At 35.8% G+C, this 19,031-nt stretch overlaps 2 long non-coding RNA genes across 4 annotated transcripts; one reads left to right on the forward strand and one right to left on the reverse strand.

Annotated features, from left to right (window-relative positions):
- The first annotated feature begins 10,343 nt into the window (after nucleotides 1-10,343).
- Nucleotides 10,344-12,460, forward strand: LOC112273158 (uncharacterized). 3 transcript variants are annotated; one of them, XR_016498958.1, is made up of 5 exons: nucleotides 10,344-11,212; nucleotides 11,346-11,420; nucleotides 11,693-11,807; nucleotides 11,967-12,016; nucleotides 12,300-12,460. It is a non-coding gene; the product is annotated as an uncharacterized LOC112273158 (long non-coding RNA). The 3 variants fall into 3 exon arrangements; XR_002966926.3 differs by lacking the exon at nucleotides 11,693-11,807 and having other exon boundaries at nucleotides 10,355-10,828; nucleotides 11,030-11,212; XR_002966924.3 differs by lacking the exon at nucleotides 11,693-11,807 and having other exon boundaries at nucleotides 10,357-11,212.
- Nucleotides 12,461-12,543: 83 nt separating this feature from the next.
- On the reverse strand, nucleotides 12,544-17,312 carry LOC141044558 (uncharacterized). Its single transcript, XR_012216133.2, has 6 exons — nucleotides 14,529-17,312; nucleotides 13,926-14,008; nucleotides 13,522-13,769; nucleotides 13,187-13,251; nucleotides 12,774-12,992; nucleotides 12,544-12,605 (listed from the first exon to the last, which is right to left on the reverse strand). It is a non-coding gene; the product is annotated as an uncharacterized LOC141044558 (long non-coding RNA).
- Between the last annotated feature and the right edge of the window lie 1,719 nt (nucleotides 17,313-19,031).

Below are 19,031 nucleotides of genomic sequence, written 5' to 3' on the forward strand. Positions count from 1 at the left end.
TATTTCAGAAACTTTCATAAAATTTGATAAATTAGAATTTTCCAACTCCAATTCCATAATACTAACATGATTAATATTCTGTCTATTCATCCAATATAATCATATGATCAGAATTGTCCATAACATCTGGAGGAACTAAGTACTCTCCCGGTCCCCTATACTGGTATTTCATTTTAGTATGCTCGACAACTTATCTTGTATCAGCATAAATTGGATCAAGTGCACTAATTTCTTCTTTTGCAGACTCATCTTCACAATCTGATGTGAATTCTAAACTGACAAATTGATTTTTTTGGTGATATTAGACAGGGTATATTTGAAGCATAATTTGATCATTACCTTTCCCAATTATCAATGTACCATGGCTCCAATCATTTCGAGCTTTAGCTTGATACAACCACGGTCGTCCCAATAAAATTAGGTATGACAATATAGAGCTTTGCAATCAAAAAATAATATAATCAATTTTGTAGATAATCTTCACAATTACTATATCAATACTTTGTAAAATATCCATAGGTTTAACTCGACAGGAGTCAACCATTCTCAAAACTACTATAGTAGGCAATAAGTCATCCATTGTAGCAACATTCATAAGTTTTACAGTAGATCCTTCATCTACTTATACTCTCGATAGTAACACTCCATCAATTGAGACATCAATCATTGTTGCACCCGAATCGGGATTCAAACTTATTTCTTGGATTTTTTTATTTCAAGATTTGCAACGAATTAATGAGGAATTCAAGATAGTTCGGCAGTCAGGTACTATTGCCAATAGTTGCTTCATAGAGATCGTGGGTTGTATGGTGCCAAAATCTTTTAGAATATCATATGGTTTTGTATTAGTGATAATTCTCAATGTCTGTTTCTTCTTCCGAGTCCTAGACACCGACATAAGTAAATTGATTTTCTCTATTTTAGAAATTGATAAAGCTACTGGAACTAAATTTGACGAAGCCTATAAAATTAGTTCTTTCAATAGGTAAGATTATTCTTCCAATTGGGTTGATATTGGTTCTTTGGAATTCACACCTCTGAGAGGATCTTTAAAGAAAAAGACGTTTTTTGAAACTGTATAGAGAACGGAACAACTTGAAATGGAACTGAAGCCTTCATAATCGGTACTTCATTAGGGTACTCAATCGATTCAGGTCTTATACTAAGTAAGGGGTCCATGTCAGGACCCGGATTGGATGGTTCCATAATTGGGTCAAATTGGCCCTTCGCTTCAGGCTCACTCAAATGTTGAATTAGTCCTTTCCCCTTTTTCTGACTCTTAGTAAGAACAGCTTGGATACATTCCACTTGATTTACCAGAGAATCTTGAGGACCTTGATTTATCTCCTCCATTTTTCCTTGGCTTTGGATCTGCTAATCCCGATTATTGAAATTAAACGGAGCATTACATTGATGATTAGTATATCCTGACTGCTTGCAATTCCCACATACAGGCGCATAATCATAACTGGCTCTGGGATTGGGACATTCACTAGTATAATGACTAATCTGTCTACAAAAGAAACAATGAAGTGGTCTTCTTGCACCCTCATCAGGCATATTGGGTATTTCTACCAATATATACCTACTAGGCTTGTTCCATGTATGGTTAGAAAATGATTCTGATTGTCCTATTAGTATAGAGGGTACTTGGTTCGATGACGCCAGTGGAGCATATTGCTGATACCTCTACTGCTCTTTCCCGTAGTTCTGGGGATTTGATGTAGATCCTTGATTAAAATTGAGACTTTAAAAGTAATTGAATGCTCGATTTTGTCGATTTGATCGATTTCAATTCCATCCATACGTATTTCTCATTTGAACTTGATTGACTTCCTACTAAGTCGGTGGGATCATGGTCTGATTACTGAATTGTTGTTGCCTTTGTAAAGACCAACAGTTTTGAGAAGGGTACTTTCTTCCACAAAATGTACATTGAATACCCGTTTGTTTAGGTGATGGACATTCCATATCAAAATGATCTTGTCTCTTACAATTATTACACCATACATTAGATCTTGTTTTAGAAGGCTTATGTCGTTTTTTCTTATCTTTAGCCAAATTCACGGCCAATTCTTCAATCTTCTTTATTAGATTTAATAACAAGGCTTCATTTGGATCTTTAACAGTCGTATATGTGAACAATTCTTATTGTTGATAGGTTGGCAATGTAAAATAAGGTGTCATTGTTGTTGGCGCTATTGCTTGGAGTGGGATAGCATTAATTGGTTATTACAATATAACATTCTTCACATTGGAGTCAGCCATTTGTGGATATTTACTCATCAACACATTTTCCGAGTGTATTTGTTGGCTTCCTGAACTTAGAATCATCGTGGCCCTCACTGTTAACAATTGGTCATAATGACATTCTTTCCACACCTTTACTCGAGCCAACAATGCCTCTATCGTAGTTGCTCGAGCTTTTTTTACAAATATTTTTAATTCTAGTGGATGCAAATTGTTAATTAATATCGACAATATAAATGCATCTTGCATTTGATTATTTGGCCATTTACAAAGTATATCCGCGACCCGACCATAATAGGACTCTATCAATTCTCTCGCAAACATCTTGCTATTCATAAAACTTTCTCTAAGTCAATCTTCAAATCCAATTAGTCTAAAATGGATTAAAAAGGCATTCTTCAAGGCCTCCTAATTGAAAAATCTATCCATTGGTTGCCGATTATACCATTCAAAAGCTATATCTTTTAAAGTTATTAGCAACTATCTCAACCAAATATCTTCAGTTCTACCATTATTAGCCACGCAAGCTATCAAGAATTGAAATATAACATGATCAAGATCAGAGCCCGGCCAACCACTAAAAGTAGGTAATGGTGTCACACTTGTAGTACGGTCTCCTACTACTCCCATTTGTACCGCAATTGGTACTTTTTGCACTTTCACGGCCATTGATGTTATCACTAGTCTCCTTGCTATTTGAATTTTAATTTTTCTTCCTTTGATTTTACTTGGACCTACAATTCTTTTTTGTTGTTCCCATAGGAGATTTCTTATGCATAATCACTCTTGTCTTTCTTTCGTTGTCGATTAATTCTTTGATAATCCTCTCCTTCATGATTATCACTCATAATCTTTCATTCTTCTTGTTAAAACCAATATTACCTTGAATTATAACTCACATATTTGCAACCTTAAAACTGGTTCTTCTCACGTTCTTATTCAACATATAATTCCATCTCCCATACAATCAATTTCTAACATTTCATATTGATATCATTTCCCCAGCAACAGTGTCAAAATGTTGTTCTTGTTGTCTTCAAGCTTTAGTATACCAAAGTAATTGAACTAATAGAGGTGGATTTGAACATAGCAAAAGACTGGATATAAGAATTGGATCTGTTAGTGTCAAAATTGACTGTACTCTAGTTATGTGAAATCAATTATTAAACTACAAAACACCAAGGCTTACTACTTCCGTCTTAATTCAACAAATAATTCATTCTATGACTATCAATTCAACAATACTTCCATATTCTTATCAGTTCATCTCCCACTTATTCTCTTTGCGGTTTATATAAATTCAATTACTGATCTCCAACTTACTTATTATATTCAGTTTCTTAATTCATCACACAGAATTCAATGTCTTCACTTAATACAACACAATTCGATAATCTCAATTCTCAAAAGTCATAGATTTTCTCCGAAACGATTAGTCTAAAATCATATTCTATAATATTCTAATCATAGTTTCAACAATACTTCTCTCAATCACAATTCTTCATAAGAAAATAATAAAAACAAAGAAAACAAAGAGGTAGCACCAAGCTTACCTCGGCTTATGACTTTCATAGTCTAGCCCCGATCTCCCTTTTCTCAACCTCTTTATCCTACCAGAAGATGGACGATTGGCCAGTAGATTCCAAAGGTTATGATTCTTTGATTTCTTAACTATTTTTTCCACTAACAACCTATTGTTACTAACTAAAGTGCCTAACCATAAGTCTAATTCTCAAGGTTGTCAATAACCAACCAATAACTTACTTCAAAATTTTATATTAGCACCTTCATCATTGCATGTAGCTTTGACAAATGAATTGCCAAATCTTTTGCAAGAGGATTATTAACTTTTGAAAAGTCAAAAGTATCAAGTCGTGGATGATAACCATAATTGGAAAAAAAAAGGTGTTTTGTAGAAGAATGTATCATGTTATTATAAGCAAACTCTGCCAATAGCAAAAGAGTTGTCCAATTATCTTGTTGGTATTTAATAGTACATCTTAAATACTCATCCAAAACTTGATTAATACGCTCCATTTGTCCATCAGTTTGAAGATGGAATGTTGAAGATAGTTTTATATCGACTTTTAGAATCTTAAAAAGAGTTCGCCAAAATCTTGATACAAATTGATTTCCTCTATATGATATAATATCCTTGGATAATCCATGATAGCGATAGATATTGTTAAGAAAGGGCTTAGCTATTTTTTCACTTGTGATAGATTTTATACATGGTACAAAATGTGCCATCTTGGTAAAACGATCTACTATCACGAATATAGAGTCATGAGAACCTGAGATTGGAAGATCCATGATGAAATCCATAGAAATAAAAGACCTTGATTGTTCTGGAATGAGTAATGGCTGAAGAAGTCTATAAGGTCGATGACGAGGAGTTTTTGAACTTGAACAAACATCACAAGATTGTACAAAATCTTTGACTACTTTCCACATTTGTGGCTCCCAAAAATCCCTAGATATTAGTTCCAAAGTCTTATTGTATCCAAAATGTCATGCTGCTGGAAAGTTATGACAAGCTTAAAGAACACGTAATCGAGCTTCACTTTCTGGAGTATATAGGCGTTTCTTAAAATATAGTAGATTCTTCTTGAATTTAAACTCGGAAGTATCAAGAGACTTCGAAGGATTTCTCTTAATATCATGAATAAGAGGATCAGAAGCCATACTTGACTGAACTTGACTAATAAAAGTTGAATCAACAGTTAGTATTGATTTCATTGCTCGAAGTTGAAGATGCTTTGGCTTCAAGAGAATTGTTTGTTGTTGATCTAAAGCAGCATCTCCTTCTTTTGGTGGAAGGTAAGATCGTCTAGAGAGTGCATCTAACAAACTTTGTTGTTTTTTTGGTCGATAAGTCATCTTGAATTCAAATCTTGACAAAGACATATTCCAATGGGCTTGGTGACGATTCAAAACACGTGCTGACACAAAATATTTGAGGTTCATATGATCCGTATACACTATGACTGGGTTGGAAGGACCTGCTAGGTAATGGTATCATTCTTGAAATGAATCCATAACTACAAGAAATTCTTTGTCATAGATCTCGTAGTTGATCTCGTCTGCTAAAATTTTTTTGGAATGAAAAACTATTGAGTGAAGTTTATCATATGTTCCCATTTGTGACAATACGGTACTCAAAGTAAAGTCCAATGCATCTATTTCCATAATAAATGGCTTAAAAAAATCGATGCGATAGAAGATTGATGTAGAAAAAAAGGTTGTCTTCAAAGCATCAAATGCTATTTGTACTTCTTGATTCAATTGAAGTTTGTCTTTGTAAGTCAAACGTGTAAATGGAGTTGCAACTTGAGAGAAGTCTTTAATGAAGATCTGATAGTAGTTCGCAAATCCCAAAAAGCATTGGATATCTCTTACCGTTTTTGAGATCTTCTAATTCATAATAATTTGAACTTTCTTAAGATCCATCATAAGTCCATTATTTGAAATGATGTATCCTAAGAAGTTGACTTCAGTAGTGTGAAATACACACTTTTCTATCTTGACATAAAGTCCTGCATCTCTTAGTTTTTGTAATACTTGGCGAATATGAAGTTCATATTCTTCTGGGTTCTTAGAATAGATTAAGATGTCATCTAGGTGACACACAACAAAATCATCTAAAAACTCCCAAAAGACATCATTCATTAGATGTTGGAATGCTGTTGGTGCATTTGTAAGTCCAAAAGGCATGACATTGTATTCGAAATGTCCATTCCTTGTTCGAAACGCAGTCTTTCATTCATCTCCTTCTTTGATGCGTACCAAATTATATACTCCCCATGGATCTATTTTTATATAGATCTTAACTTGATTCAACTAATCAAGAAGTCTAGATATCAAAGGTAGCGGGTACCTGATTTTGTTAGTGATTTTGTTGAGTCCTCGATAATCAACATACATCCACAATGATCTATCTTTTTTCTTCATAAATAAAATTGGAGTTTCTGTTGGAAATTTGAAATAGCATATGAAGTTCTTGGCCAAATTCTCTTCAATATACTCCTTGAGTTCAGCTAACTCATTTTGAGATAAATTGTAGATTGGTCCAAATGGCGGTTGTGCTCTTTCTTAAAGGTTAATTGAGCAATCATATGAATCAAGTTCTAGAAGAGTATCTACATTTTTTTTCTCAAATACATCTTGAAAATCTTGATATTGGCTTAGAATTCTTCTTGAAGTCTTTCCATCGGTAGAAATAGGTGTGGCATAAATGACTCAAGGTGATTCTTCTTTTGCAGGATACAAGAAAGTACTTGTACCTCAAATATAGGTTTTATTATACTAGACTTATGACTTTCTACTTGATTAACTACACTCTTAGTTATACTTTCAAAAAAGTCAAGACTATGAGAAGTCCAATCTATTTTAGGATTATATTTTTCTAGCCATGATAAATCTAAAATGATTGGATTAAAAAGAGATCTAATGATATTAAATATTACAAAGCTACTATGACCATTAGTTGTTAATTCTATAGGAAGGGTTTCATGAATAACATCTCATGAAGACAACGGATGACCATCTATGACTTCTACATGAATAGGTTTAATTTTTTTTACTAAAAATATGCTATGTCTTTTAGCAAATTTTTCATCTAAGAAACATGCTGAGGCTCCTGAATCTAGCAAGGTAGAGCCTTTGAGATGTTTAGGTCCTAGAATAAGATTTATTGTAAAACATGGAGAGGGTTCTGAGGAGAGGATATGACCTTCACTAGGCGTTGTAAAAGGTTCCAGCCGCACGATCTCTATTGTAGCTGGACAAATTCATTTTCTGAAATGTTATCTCCTTTGATTGCAGTACTCCTCATTTTATGGTTGCGTCGCTTCTTTGAACAATGTTGAGCATTGTGCTTAGGTTTTCCACAATATAAGCACAATCCTTCTGGTCAATGACGATTCTTTTCTTGCTTAGTAAGAGGTTTGAAACGTATTACATGAATTTACATATCCTCTACTTTCGAATGTATGTATTGAAGAGATGTTGGTGTTGCTATTGAATTATAGTAACATTGAGGTCCACTTGTACGGTTCTCAGATCAAAATTCAAAAAGGTGATTGTCGCACTTCATAGTAAAGTCAATTGCTTGACTCAATGTTTGAGGATCAAGTAAGTTGAGCATGAATTTTTTCACCTCATATTATAATCCGTAGAAAAATTGGCTAATCAGTGCAGCATCATCCCACTTGATATCAGTTACAAGTTGTCGAAATTGTGAAGCATACAACATTATTGATCAATTGTCTTATCGTAAAATATGGATCTTATTGGTTGCAACACGAATTGCATCATGTTCTCCATACATGGATTGAAACTCTGCCAGAAAAGCCTTTAGATTATCCAATATTGGATCTCGTCGTTCAAGAAAAGATGAAAACTATAATAATGCTGAACTTGAAAGCAGTATACCAATGAATCTAACTTGCGATCCTAGAGTTGGATAGCTTTGGGATTGAAGTTCAATCACAAGTTGTACTTGATTGATAAATCCTCTAAATTTTAATCTGATGCCATCAAATTTCTTGGGCAAGGCAATTCTTGATTCTCTAATACTAGAAGGGCGTTCCACCATAAGATAACGGACATGATTGGGTGCAGATGTTGAAGCAGCTTTGATCATTTCTATATCTTCACTTCCTGCCAGTCTTGTTGCTCTTTGTGGTGGTAAATTGAGTTAATGCATCGCAAGCATTAACTCCCTCAATTGCTCTTATATTTGTGCCATTGCACTCTTCATTTCAACAAGTTCTGCTATGATAACACTTAAAAAAGAGAAGATGTCTAATATCCCGAAGACAAATAGAAGAAAGAACTTGAGAATAAAGAAAATACTAAGGACAATATCAATTTAGAAGAAGATAATTTGGAACTTCTAATATACTCATGTCTTATCAAGAAAAAGAAGTAATGCACTCATAATCAAGATTAGATAAAGCTTTGATATTATAAATGTACTCTTGTCAATCTGTCAAGGACAAGAATATGATAAAGACAAATAAATGAGTGAGACTTCTCTCAAAGAAAGATGACAAAATAGAAATAACTTGATATATATATTAAAAAAAAAACTGGAATGGCTATTGCCAAAAATCCAAGAAAACTAGAGACCCTTGAAACTAGACTGGAAGCAAGAAAAAAGTTGACAAGAGTGAAGAATCCTTTACTCTTGTCTCTATATATACTATCTAACTAGGAGCTACATGGTGATGTTCTATAGGACCTCTAATATGTGTTGACTTTATAGGACACATGCCTTGACTTACAAGGTAAGTTTTTTACATGTGGGCCACATAGTTAGCTTGGTCTTCAAGCTAATAACATGTGTGGTACATGGCCAACTTGTTGACCACGTTTCTAATTCCAAAAAGTCAATTAAAGACACCTATAAAGTCAAAGCAACATCTATAAAGCTTCTAAGAAGCTTCTATATGAAATACTATAGAATTAACTTTCTTTTACCTACTTTTATTTACTTCTACCTATTTATATATGTAATTATTGGCTTACAAGAGTATGTCTGTGACAGCGAGAGGGTTGAGAAGGAATTGGAGGACATAAGCCAAGAAGTGATTTTGAATCTAGTGGACAACATGCCTCGCCTCATGCAGGTGGTTTTGAAGGCAAAGGGCAGTACAACAAAGTATTGACTTACAAGTCACAAAATTGTTTCAATGTATCATACATACATTTTTTTGGCTAAAATTTTTTTACTAGTGCAATTGCTATGGCTTTTACACTGTATAATTAAAACATACTACTGACTTTTTTTTTCAAAGTATGGGCTCCATGAAGGCATGTAGAGTGGAGATATCAAAAAAAGTCTGATGAATAAGTAAACATTGAGACAATTTTGTGAGTCAGTGTAGCTTTGAAGTTTTATAATAAGCTCAAAGAGACAAAAGGCAACTAACCTACTTGATACAACATGAGAGATAATTGTGCTTCTATTCTGTTGCATAAAAGAGTTCCACCTTATGATTAGAGACTGTAAAGCTTTACCACACTTAATAAGGATAGGCAATCAAGCTCTTCCATATCTAATAACAATTAAGAGCAAACTAAAAGGAATATTTAAATCAAAAGAAGGGACATTAAATTACCCATACAAGGTAATTTTATGATATCTCTATTAACTCCTAAAGATCCATGACTAAATTTCTCAAATAGTGCCTCAAAACTATATTTATTTATTTTGCCAATAGCATATAATATACATAATGATTCCTTTGCACTTATAATTGCAAGACCTTGTTGAAGACTACTAGAACAATACGTGAAGATGCTCTTAGAATTCTTGATAGCATGGATTGGAAGATCATAGCATTTGAAGGAAGGTAAGTAATTTTTTTGCACCTTGATTTTATAACATCGCAATACTAAGTTTTCTTGATGAAATGAATTTTGTATACTATAGAAAGTTGCCATTCATCACCATGATAATCCATTTGATATAAGGTACTTGACTACAAAATTTATAATTAAACAAATGTATATAGCCTATTTAAATCAATCTTGCAACAAAAGAGGATTTATAATCATCCAAATTACCTTATTAATTCTATCCAATTATAATAAAAGAATTAATAATTCAATGTTCCAAATCTAAAGTATCATGGTTGTAATAAATTCCATCATCCCTGATTAGTAGATAATTTTTCCCAAATTAATCGGCCTTTAACAAATATTTCTTTCATTTCCTTCATTTTCCCAATTTAGTCCTACAACCTAAGGAATTTGCAAGAATTTCCAGGAAAATCAACGAATTTCAAATTTCCCTAGTAGACTAACTTACGTATCAAGATTTCAAATTTAGAAGTCCTTTTCTTCATCAAAATCATGGTTTGGGAGATATTTCCTAAGAATCCTTTTCCTTTTTCTCTTTAATTAATTCCAAAGTCCAGTGAGAATTATCCGCATTTAAAAAAATAAAAATAAAATAAAAATAAAAATCAGGAAAAATTGGAAGGTGGCGGGCCTGCCAAAGGCGGCCATTGTTTTTTGCCAAGTCCAATTTGGTGTGGTAGAAGAATTAATCGAAATTGTTTTACTTTCTCTTTCCCCACAATCTTGCTCGGGAGGGTTTTGGTTTTTTAGTAATCTGTTTCTTTGTGGACGTTGGAGGAAAATTCTAGGATATCAAAGGAGACAAGTTGTGCATTGAGAGATGGGTAGGGCGTGGATCCGCCAGAAAGCGGTGCAGCGAGGAGCAGGAGATGCATAGTGGAGTGGGAATCGGAGAGCGAGGGCGAGATCAGGGGAGTTCTGGGGGCGTTGCCGGGTCGGCAGTAGGTGGAGAGAAGGTTGTAATGCGGCAGGAGCGCGAGCAAGGAGCACTAATGGGAAGCGCGAGAGAGCCATGATGAGCAACAATGAGGGTAGTGTGAGGGTTTAAGTGTGACTTGGTTGAGGCGAATCCGAGGTGTTGGTGAAGGAAGGGTAGAGAGCGGCGGTGCTGCTGAGTTGGGAAGAGAAATAAGCTACGCTTGGAGCTGGAGAGAGATCGAGGGAGTGGCGCTTGGAAGTTGCGGGGGAGAGAGAGAAAGCGCCGGTTAAGGTGATCTTACGGCGGCCGCAGCTTCTTGGCTACACGATTCTAGGCCTTCAGCCAACTGTACAATATTTCGTTGAACAGGGTGCAAAGTCGGAGCTTTTGGGCAAAGTCATCTCCACTTCTCCTCTTTGTATCTTAGCCTTTGGATCCCTCACAACTTTCTTCACGAGTGCATAAATGATATGGTTTTTTGTTTTTTTACAGCTCAAAAATTTCCGGATGCCTGACAACGTTGATGTTTGACAGCAGCCTCTAGATGCCTTGATAGCCTCATCTATACACAATTGTAGAACCAATTAAGTGTGTGACAGTTGGCATGTGAAGTCTACTGAAAGATGGGGCCCAATTACGGCATGCTGCTATGTCTCCACAGGTGAATTATGACAGGTAGGTATTGACAGGAGTTGTTCCATCTTGTTACTATTTTGGGCCATATCTATATGCCTGTAGCTTTGACTTTTTCTCCTTTGCTTACCTCTGACTTTCACATCTAATACGTGTGGTGGAAGTGAAATTCAAGGAGCTGGAATAAAGGATAACGGAGGTCAGCACTGAGTGGAGCATTACTGCGGGTAGTGGTGGTCGGCCAACCTTGGTAAGTTTCTTTAGATTCCTTTTGCACATTTAGTCTCAGAATTAGGCACTTCTTTTGAAGTGTATTTGACTTTTCCTCACCTCAACCCTCATTGATTGATGTGCAATCTACAATTCAACCGGCTGGGAGTGTCACTTTTGAACACAACAACCTTCAAGGGCTAAATCATTCTATCCTCAATGTTGTCACCTCAAACAACCTCTTCAACCCTAATAAGTTCCTGACTGAGGTCAGAGAGAGGGAATTGTAGCTGACTGCTTGCCTCTCATCAGTCACAAAACTAGGAATCATCACCACTAGCTCACAAGCATGCAGGCTCTGCAGCACTCATGTGCATATGTTGAGTGTGGCGTAGAATTCAAAGCTCGAGGCATGGGGGTCTCAAGTGTAGGTTTACCCCTTTCTTATATTACCTACATCTTCTTTATGCCTTCAAGTCGAGTTGCATAGTTGGCCATTGCTAACTAGTTCAATGTGATGTGTTGGACATTTTTGAGTTATAACTATTCTGGTTATGAAGCGTGATATCTTTCTAGTGCATGACAGGTGCTGGTGTGCGCGCAATTAGACGATTCGGCAAGAATGGTCAGGAAAAGGTATATCTCTGAACCTTAACCACTCAGTTTCCATGTCTAATAACCTGAAGTGTATTTGAAAAAGACGTTCTTGGATATTACGCTTCATGCATTGTCCATTTAGCACAAACGTTCATAGCTGTTACAAATGGAATTAGACGTCAGGAATTTGACATTCTCGCATACCTGAGCTTTGGGTGGGATCAGCAGGAGCTATTTTATTTGCCTTCAATGCTTGCCTGGGGAGGTGTGCAGCTCTATTTAAAGCTTTGTTCACAGCTCTCTTGATACCTCGTTCCCAAAGTTGAGAGTTTTGTAGGTGATTGCTGAAGCGCTTGATCAAGGCTGCTGCTCCAGCTTTGAATCTACAGAAGATGGATTCCCAACTGCAATTACAGATGATATTGAACAACACACTTCTTCAAAAAAATATCAATATACAACAACTCCACATAATTGATAGAATCTCTTCCTGCTATTGGTAGAATCCAATTCCGCTGAAAGATGACAACAAACCATGAATCAAAACAACAAAACCAAATCCTTACCACTTCACTCTCTAGATCCTTGAGGTTGATCGTAAGGTGCACATAGCCAGTTCTAATTGCCTCTGTCACCATATAGCCCATCATTAGAGCAGAATAAAATCAAGGTTGTTAAATCAAGCTTGTTAATATATTTTACAATCTAGTGCGGGTCAATAATTTTTAAAGAAGAAAAATACACATTTTTGCAGCCGTATTGTTCTGGGCAGTACTTCTGGATAGAGAACACTCACCTGAATAGTTGAGATAGCTTCAACCCTATCAGCACCTGTCATGCACTAGAAAGATATCACGCTTTTTGATGATCCTCCTCCATTCTTAGGCAAGAAGGTTGGTCTAGGAGGCTAGGGGGTGAAAGGCTCTGGCCCTCCCATGTTAAAAGGCAGTGAGCCCCCTAGGCAACTGGGGATGGCTAGGTGACCGAGCATGTGACAAGGTTGGCCATTCCTTCCCTTCCAAAATCAGCCCACCACCAAGGTAAGGCATGGATTTTATAAAATCAAGAGTAGATGTAAGATGAATAGAACACATAACATTCTTTCCTTGCTCTTAAAAGCTATTGGATCAGTGGAATTGTGGAATTCGCGTCTAAGTGAAATTGTGTTGTTTGCAATGAGCTGGTTTAGTTTTGTTAAGGAAATCTTACTTTCATTGACAAACAATCTGGGCGTTATTGCACTGAAGTGGCAGATAGGTCTTTGACATTGGATTCTGCCAAAGTGCTTTTGAGAATTATCATCTATTTGTCATGCACAATTTTTTTGAATTAAATGAATTGAAACACTTTATTGGATGATTGTGAGGGCTTTCGGAGTGATAACAAGCATAGAATGTTGGTTACCACTTGATGGTGGTGCCCTTCTTATTGTCAAAATGCGGTGAAGCTTGTGAGTTTTTTTATTTTAATCTTTTAATTTTTAGTTTTTCAAAAAAAAAAAAAAAACATAGTAGAGGATTGGATTGGTTGATATACTACTGAACTTGTTGTTGTGATTGTTGTCACGTGATTTCACCTTATTTCGCTGTTGCTTTATGGTTGCATTAAATTTGGAATTCAATTGCTTAGCCTTTTCTCTTCGTCATTGCAAGTGAAGGAGGGACCGAAGAAATACGCAAAGTTGGGATCTGATCTACCTTACAGTTGTTCTCTACCTTGATTCGTGGAGGTTTACTTCCATCACGTTCAGCATGGTTTATTTCAGGTTTTACTTGAGAACTTCATAGTCTCCCTGGTACAATAGTAAAGAATAGTCCTTGTGACAACTTGTAGCTAAAAAGATCGAATTTGGGCTTTGAGTCTAGAATTTTAGCTGCGGTTCCTCTTTGCAAAGGTCCTAATCAACATGTCATTAGGATTTGGCTCCATCTAGTATCCAATACCTTACCGTAAGCTTTTTTATTTGTGATTGCATCCAAGCCACATCTTCATGCTTCTCATTTCATATCCTACAAGTGTTTTTCTGAACTCCTGCACCTTTCAAAAGCTATACGCCATGTCTTAGAGAACCAAGATTAAAAACGGTGATACGGAAATCAAGAATATGGCATAGGCTTACGAAGTGACCTCTAGTTAATTTTATGAAAGAAAGATTAGCACAAAGCTCATCAAGAAACTCGGAGTTCATCCTTTAGTAGGATCAAATAGTGGATGAAATATGAATTCCAAGTGAATGGTGATGTGCAATTTTTTTCATTTATTTTTGTGCCATATAATTTCCACTAACTTTTATGTAATAGTCTCTAGAATTCTCTCTAAGGATTTGCATTGTTCATTTGTCCAAGTTCCTCTTTTGTTAACGTCGTGCGCAGTAAGCACGACCTTGGCATGAGGAGTGGGGCTCATAAGCAATGTTGGTTGCCACTTAATGATGGTGCCCCTCTTATGCAAACTCTAGCCACTCCTGGAACATAATGCTGCGACACATCGTACTAAGACCTTGACTTCTAGAGTGGAGTATGTTTAAGGTGGTGTGATCTGGAAAGGGTACCTTCGGCATGCTTGTTGAGTTTTTGTAGGTATTTTTTTTACAATGTAATCTTAGAGTGTAATCAATTAGAATTTGGAGCTTAATTCTTGTGTTTTTTTCATTGTGTAGCACGTCATGCCTCGTCAGAGCGAATGTGGAAACGAATTGTTGTACTAGTGTGAAGCATGCAAATGTGGACAAATGCCATGCAATAAACAGCATATCATGCGCCACAATAATGGCTGGCGTCATAAGCTACTTGCTCAACTTATCCTCAATCAATCACAATTGAAATTATTTGAGGTATTATATGACCATGAAAGCAATAGGTATGTTTGTACCATTTGTGATTTTATTTTGGCTGGCTTGCAGCGATTTTTTTTTTTTAAAAGTCACCTCTCTTCATCTGATTTCACTACGGCAGCTTGTTGAGTTTTGTTATTTTTATTTTTATTTGAAAAGTCACTTCTTCATATGATTTCACTTCGGCATGCTTGCTGTGGTTTGGTTTTTATTTTTATTTTGAAAAGTCACCTTTGTTCATCTGATTCCAATTTGGCATGCTTGTTGATTTTTTTTATTTTATTTTTTATTTTTTTTTACCTTGAAAATTCACCTCTTCATGTGATCTCCCTTTGACATACTTGTTGATTTTTGTTTTTTTTATTTTTATCTTGAAAAGTCACCTCTTCATCTAATTTAGGGTTTAGCAAGTTCAATGGTGGTTGGTATCTAGCAAAGTGTTTTGTCTTAACAGGTTTTAGTCATCCTCAGTTTTGTCTTTATGATTTGGTTGAGAAGTTTCCTTACGAAATATTTGGATATTTTGAGCAATTTTTTCCAACTACAATAGAAAGACTTGAAAGTTCTAATCAATAAAGGAATACTGGAAGGGGAATGCAGATTTGCAGGTACCCCTTTCACATGTTTCTCTTTGACTCACGATTATAATTGTAATCCTCATGATGATGTTAACGACTATGGTTTCGGCATCATCGTGTGGCTTTACCCAGGCACGTTTTTACTCAATGATATATATATGTGTGTCTTTGTGTAGATCTTGGTAAAGTATTCTTTTATTTGTTCACATTTGTTTAGATTTTTAGCAAAAAAACCAAAATATTATTCTCAAGTTTTTAGTTGTAGAGTTAAGGAAGATGTTTTTGGACAATTTAAGGTGATTGATGCATAAAAACCAATATTGTCATGCATATTTATTAATGATACAAATTATGCTTTATATGTTAAGTAGACAGCGGTGTTGAGGTGAAAGACTTTCCATCGATTTAGTTACAGTAATACCATATGTGTTTCAAATCACCAAATGGTGCGGCTCTTGTGGTGAATTGCAACTCGACGATGCATTGTACCACTAGTAATGCACAGATTGGCGCATTGGGCATGGCATTTGTCCAAAAGAGATATGTCTTAACAAAGTTGAAGATGATTTTAGAACAGCCGCATTCTGTATAAGCTATTGCATATATGAATGCAAAGGAAAAATATGAATGTTTACTTTTCTTTTTCTTTCCACTTTCCTTTCACTTTTTAATTAATTTTCCTTACCTTGGATTAATTCTTTTTATCAATTAAGCATAACTTCTTCAAAATTGACCCAAATTGAACGTTTTCTTTGGCTAGAATTAATGTTTTTTCATGATCTACATAATGAGCTTCTCAAAACATGACCTTGACCATTCTAACCACATGCAATGATAGGACCAGCAAAGAATCACATGCCAAACCAACACGTTTGTGCTCCAATTGACCAATTACCACCAACAATTCCAATTAACTCATACAAGAGTGATTTAATGTCGTAAACCTGACATCGTTTTCAACTCATGAATTGCTTAAACAAGGATATCTCGGTTTTGGACTAGTGATTAACCATTAACCTTTGTGCATAGCTGACGCCAATGCAATGAAGCATTCACAAGCTCAAATTTGCCCTAACTTATAAATCCTAAGGAAAATCCAACAGCGCTTCCGCACTCAATATGAGATCCATAAAATTGTGTAAGAATTCAAGCAACATCTGATCAATACACCACTTCAACAATACACCATGCCCACGTAACACACAACAAACCTCAAGATGAAGCGTGCTGAAAATTCAGCTCCAGCTTCTACGTTGGTCCTTCCTCACCCTCACTCTTGCCTTGTTCTATAGCTTGGCTCCGTCATCACAACTCCTCACGCTTCCCCTTTGCGCCACGCCGTTGCTGTCCCTTACGGTACTCGCATTGATCTTGTTCGGGGCTCGCCGCAGCCGCTCTATCACCACATCGACGTCGACGTCGACATCGCACAGAGCCTCGCCTTAGTCGTCTCCGCCGTAATCTCGACGTCGCTTGGTTTTCAGATGCCAATGCCACTCTCTTGCTCATCGAGCTCCTAAAGACCTTGCTTGCTCTGATCTTCACAATCGCGCTCCTCTTCCGCTGCCGATTGGCCTCCTTACTCACACTCTCGACGCCCTTCCGCCAGCCGCCCTATGACCGTGCTCATCACCTCCTTCGGCTGGTGCTCACGACTTCCTCCTTCCCACTCACTTCGCGCGCTGGGCACTTCCCTCGCATGACCTAACCACGCACTCCTTCTTCATGCTCCAAGATCATGCCGACCCACACCCCGAGCTCACCCAACTCCTAAATCTAGTCTCATTGTCCTGGCACACCACGTCTCTTTCTCCCTTCTCCCTACAGCAGCGCTTCCCCTCTCTCTTGCCCTTGATTCCTCAAATATTTCCAAAAGATTCTCCTTCAAAACTCAAAATCCACCTTCGCAGGCTCAGAGGGAGGGAGAATTAGAATGTCTACTTCACCTTCATTCATGGCTGCATTGGCTGCCACCTATTTTCCCCTTGTACTTTTATTTTTATTTTATTTTATCTTTTCTTCTTCTTCAATTTTGATTTTGATTTTGATTTTTCTTTGTATGTTTATTTCCTCCCACCCCCAATTATTGGGTTTGGTCCCTTCTAATTTCTTTGGAATACAGTCCTATGTGTCTTCTTTGAACAATAATTCATTAAGGGCCCTAAGGAATTAATCAATTCCTCAATCCTATGGATTAGTCACTGAACCCTTTTGTTTTTCTCAAATTTAATAATTTACCGGATTCAAATCTACAACACCGGTCTTTTAAGTGTTTGGAAGAATTAGAACAACCGGTCCAGGCTAATTTCAATTAACTTTTCTACTAATTAATGTAAATGGGCTCGGTCCTGTCTAACCTCATGATGCTTGTAGATGATTGATTAATTTTTTTACTTTTATTTTTTTCCCCTTTATAGTTGGATAAAAGTTGAAATAGGTTACTACAAAAAACTTAAGAATTCATTCCAAGGCCCTACTAATTCCAATGTGTTAAAAACACATGGTAACTTGGAAATTTTGTCATTCTTGATCATTATTTTAACTCTAATTTCTACGGATCAATATTATTAATTCACTAACTCTAACTTTGTTTTATGGCATTTTCCTTGATTGAATAATTTTAAATTGCTTCCAAAACAAGGAATAACATTGTTTGGGGATAATTGTCCCCCTTAACCATAATTTTTGTATCTACCCTACTAATTGTCATAGATTCACACTAACTAACGCTAAATCATGGGATTTGGTAAAAAAATGACAAACTAAGCTGTTTTTCGGGCTCATTGTAAGCAAAGTTTTGGACCACCAAGGAGTTAACAATAACAAGAAAATAAATAAAAAGAATTAAATTAAATTAAGAAAATAAAAAAATAAAAATAGTATCAATTTGATCTAATTTATAATAGCATAGGCTAAGTGTAAATACCTGAAGGAGCCACAATTTTAGTTAGTGTTAATTAGTGGTAAAAATAGCCCCATTAGTTGTAAAATAAGTTTGATTAGTGGTTAGTAGTACTATAGGATGATAATTAGTGTTGTAAGCTTAATGGACTCCACATAGCCTTAGATTAGTGTAGAGGGTAAAATTAGACCTAGAATTGTTCTAAAGCTTCAACTTGGGTCAAAAATTAGTTTAGTTATGAGATAATTAGTGATTTTGGAACTTACATAGTTGTAGAATTGGGGTGCTAGTAGAATAGTTAGACTTGCAAGAAGCAAAAGAGACAATGGGAACAATTAAGTGATAGAATTAGAAGTCGTGAATTAGGTGTTATTTAGATTGCCAATCATAATCAAAGGACAAAATGATTTTGTTTAATTAGTTTTAGTTTAGTTAAACTTTAGTAGCTAGTTTTACTTAGTGAAAGAGTAAAGATAAAACTTTCAAATTGTAGATACTTATTTTATAAGAAAGAAAAGAAAAAAAAATTGAAAGAAAAGAAAGAAAAATATAAAGAGAGATGGGAAAAAATGGTCAAGAAGGCTTCCATGGGAAGAACCCTTGCTAATCCTTTTTATAGATTAATTAGAATTAAAATTATAGTGAGACTAGCAACTGGTTTAGTACATTGTTTGGTTTTCAAAGATCTAGAACTCGGATTAGGACGTATGAATAGTCATTCTAGAGGTTTCAATATATTTT

Source organism: Physcomitrium patens, chromosome 20 (genome assembly GCF_059467195.1).
Source record: "Physcomitrium patens ecotype Gransden chromosome 20, ASM5946719v1, whole genome shotgun sequence".
In the NCBI taxonomy this organism is placed as follows: Eukaryota; Viridiplantae; Streptophyta; class Bryopsida; order Funariales; family Funariaceae; genus Physcomitrium; species Physcomitrium patens.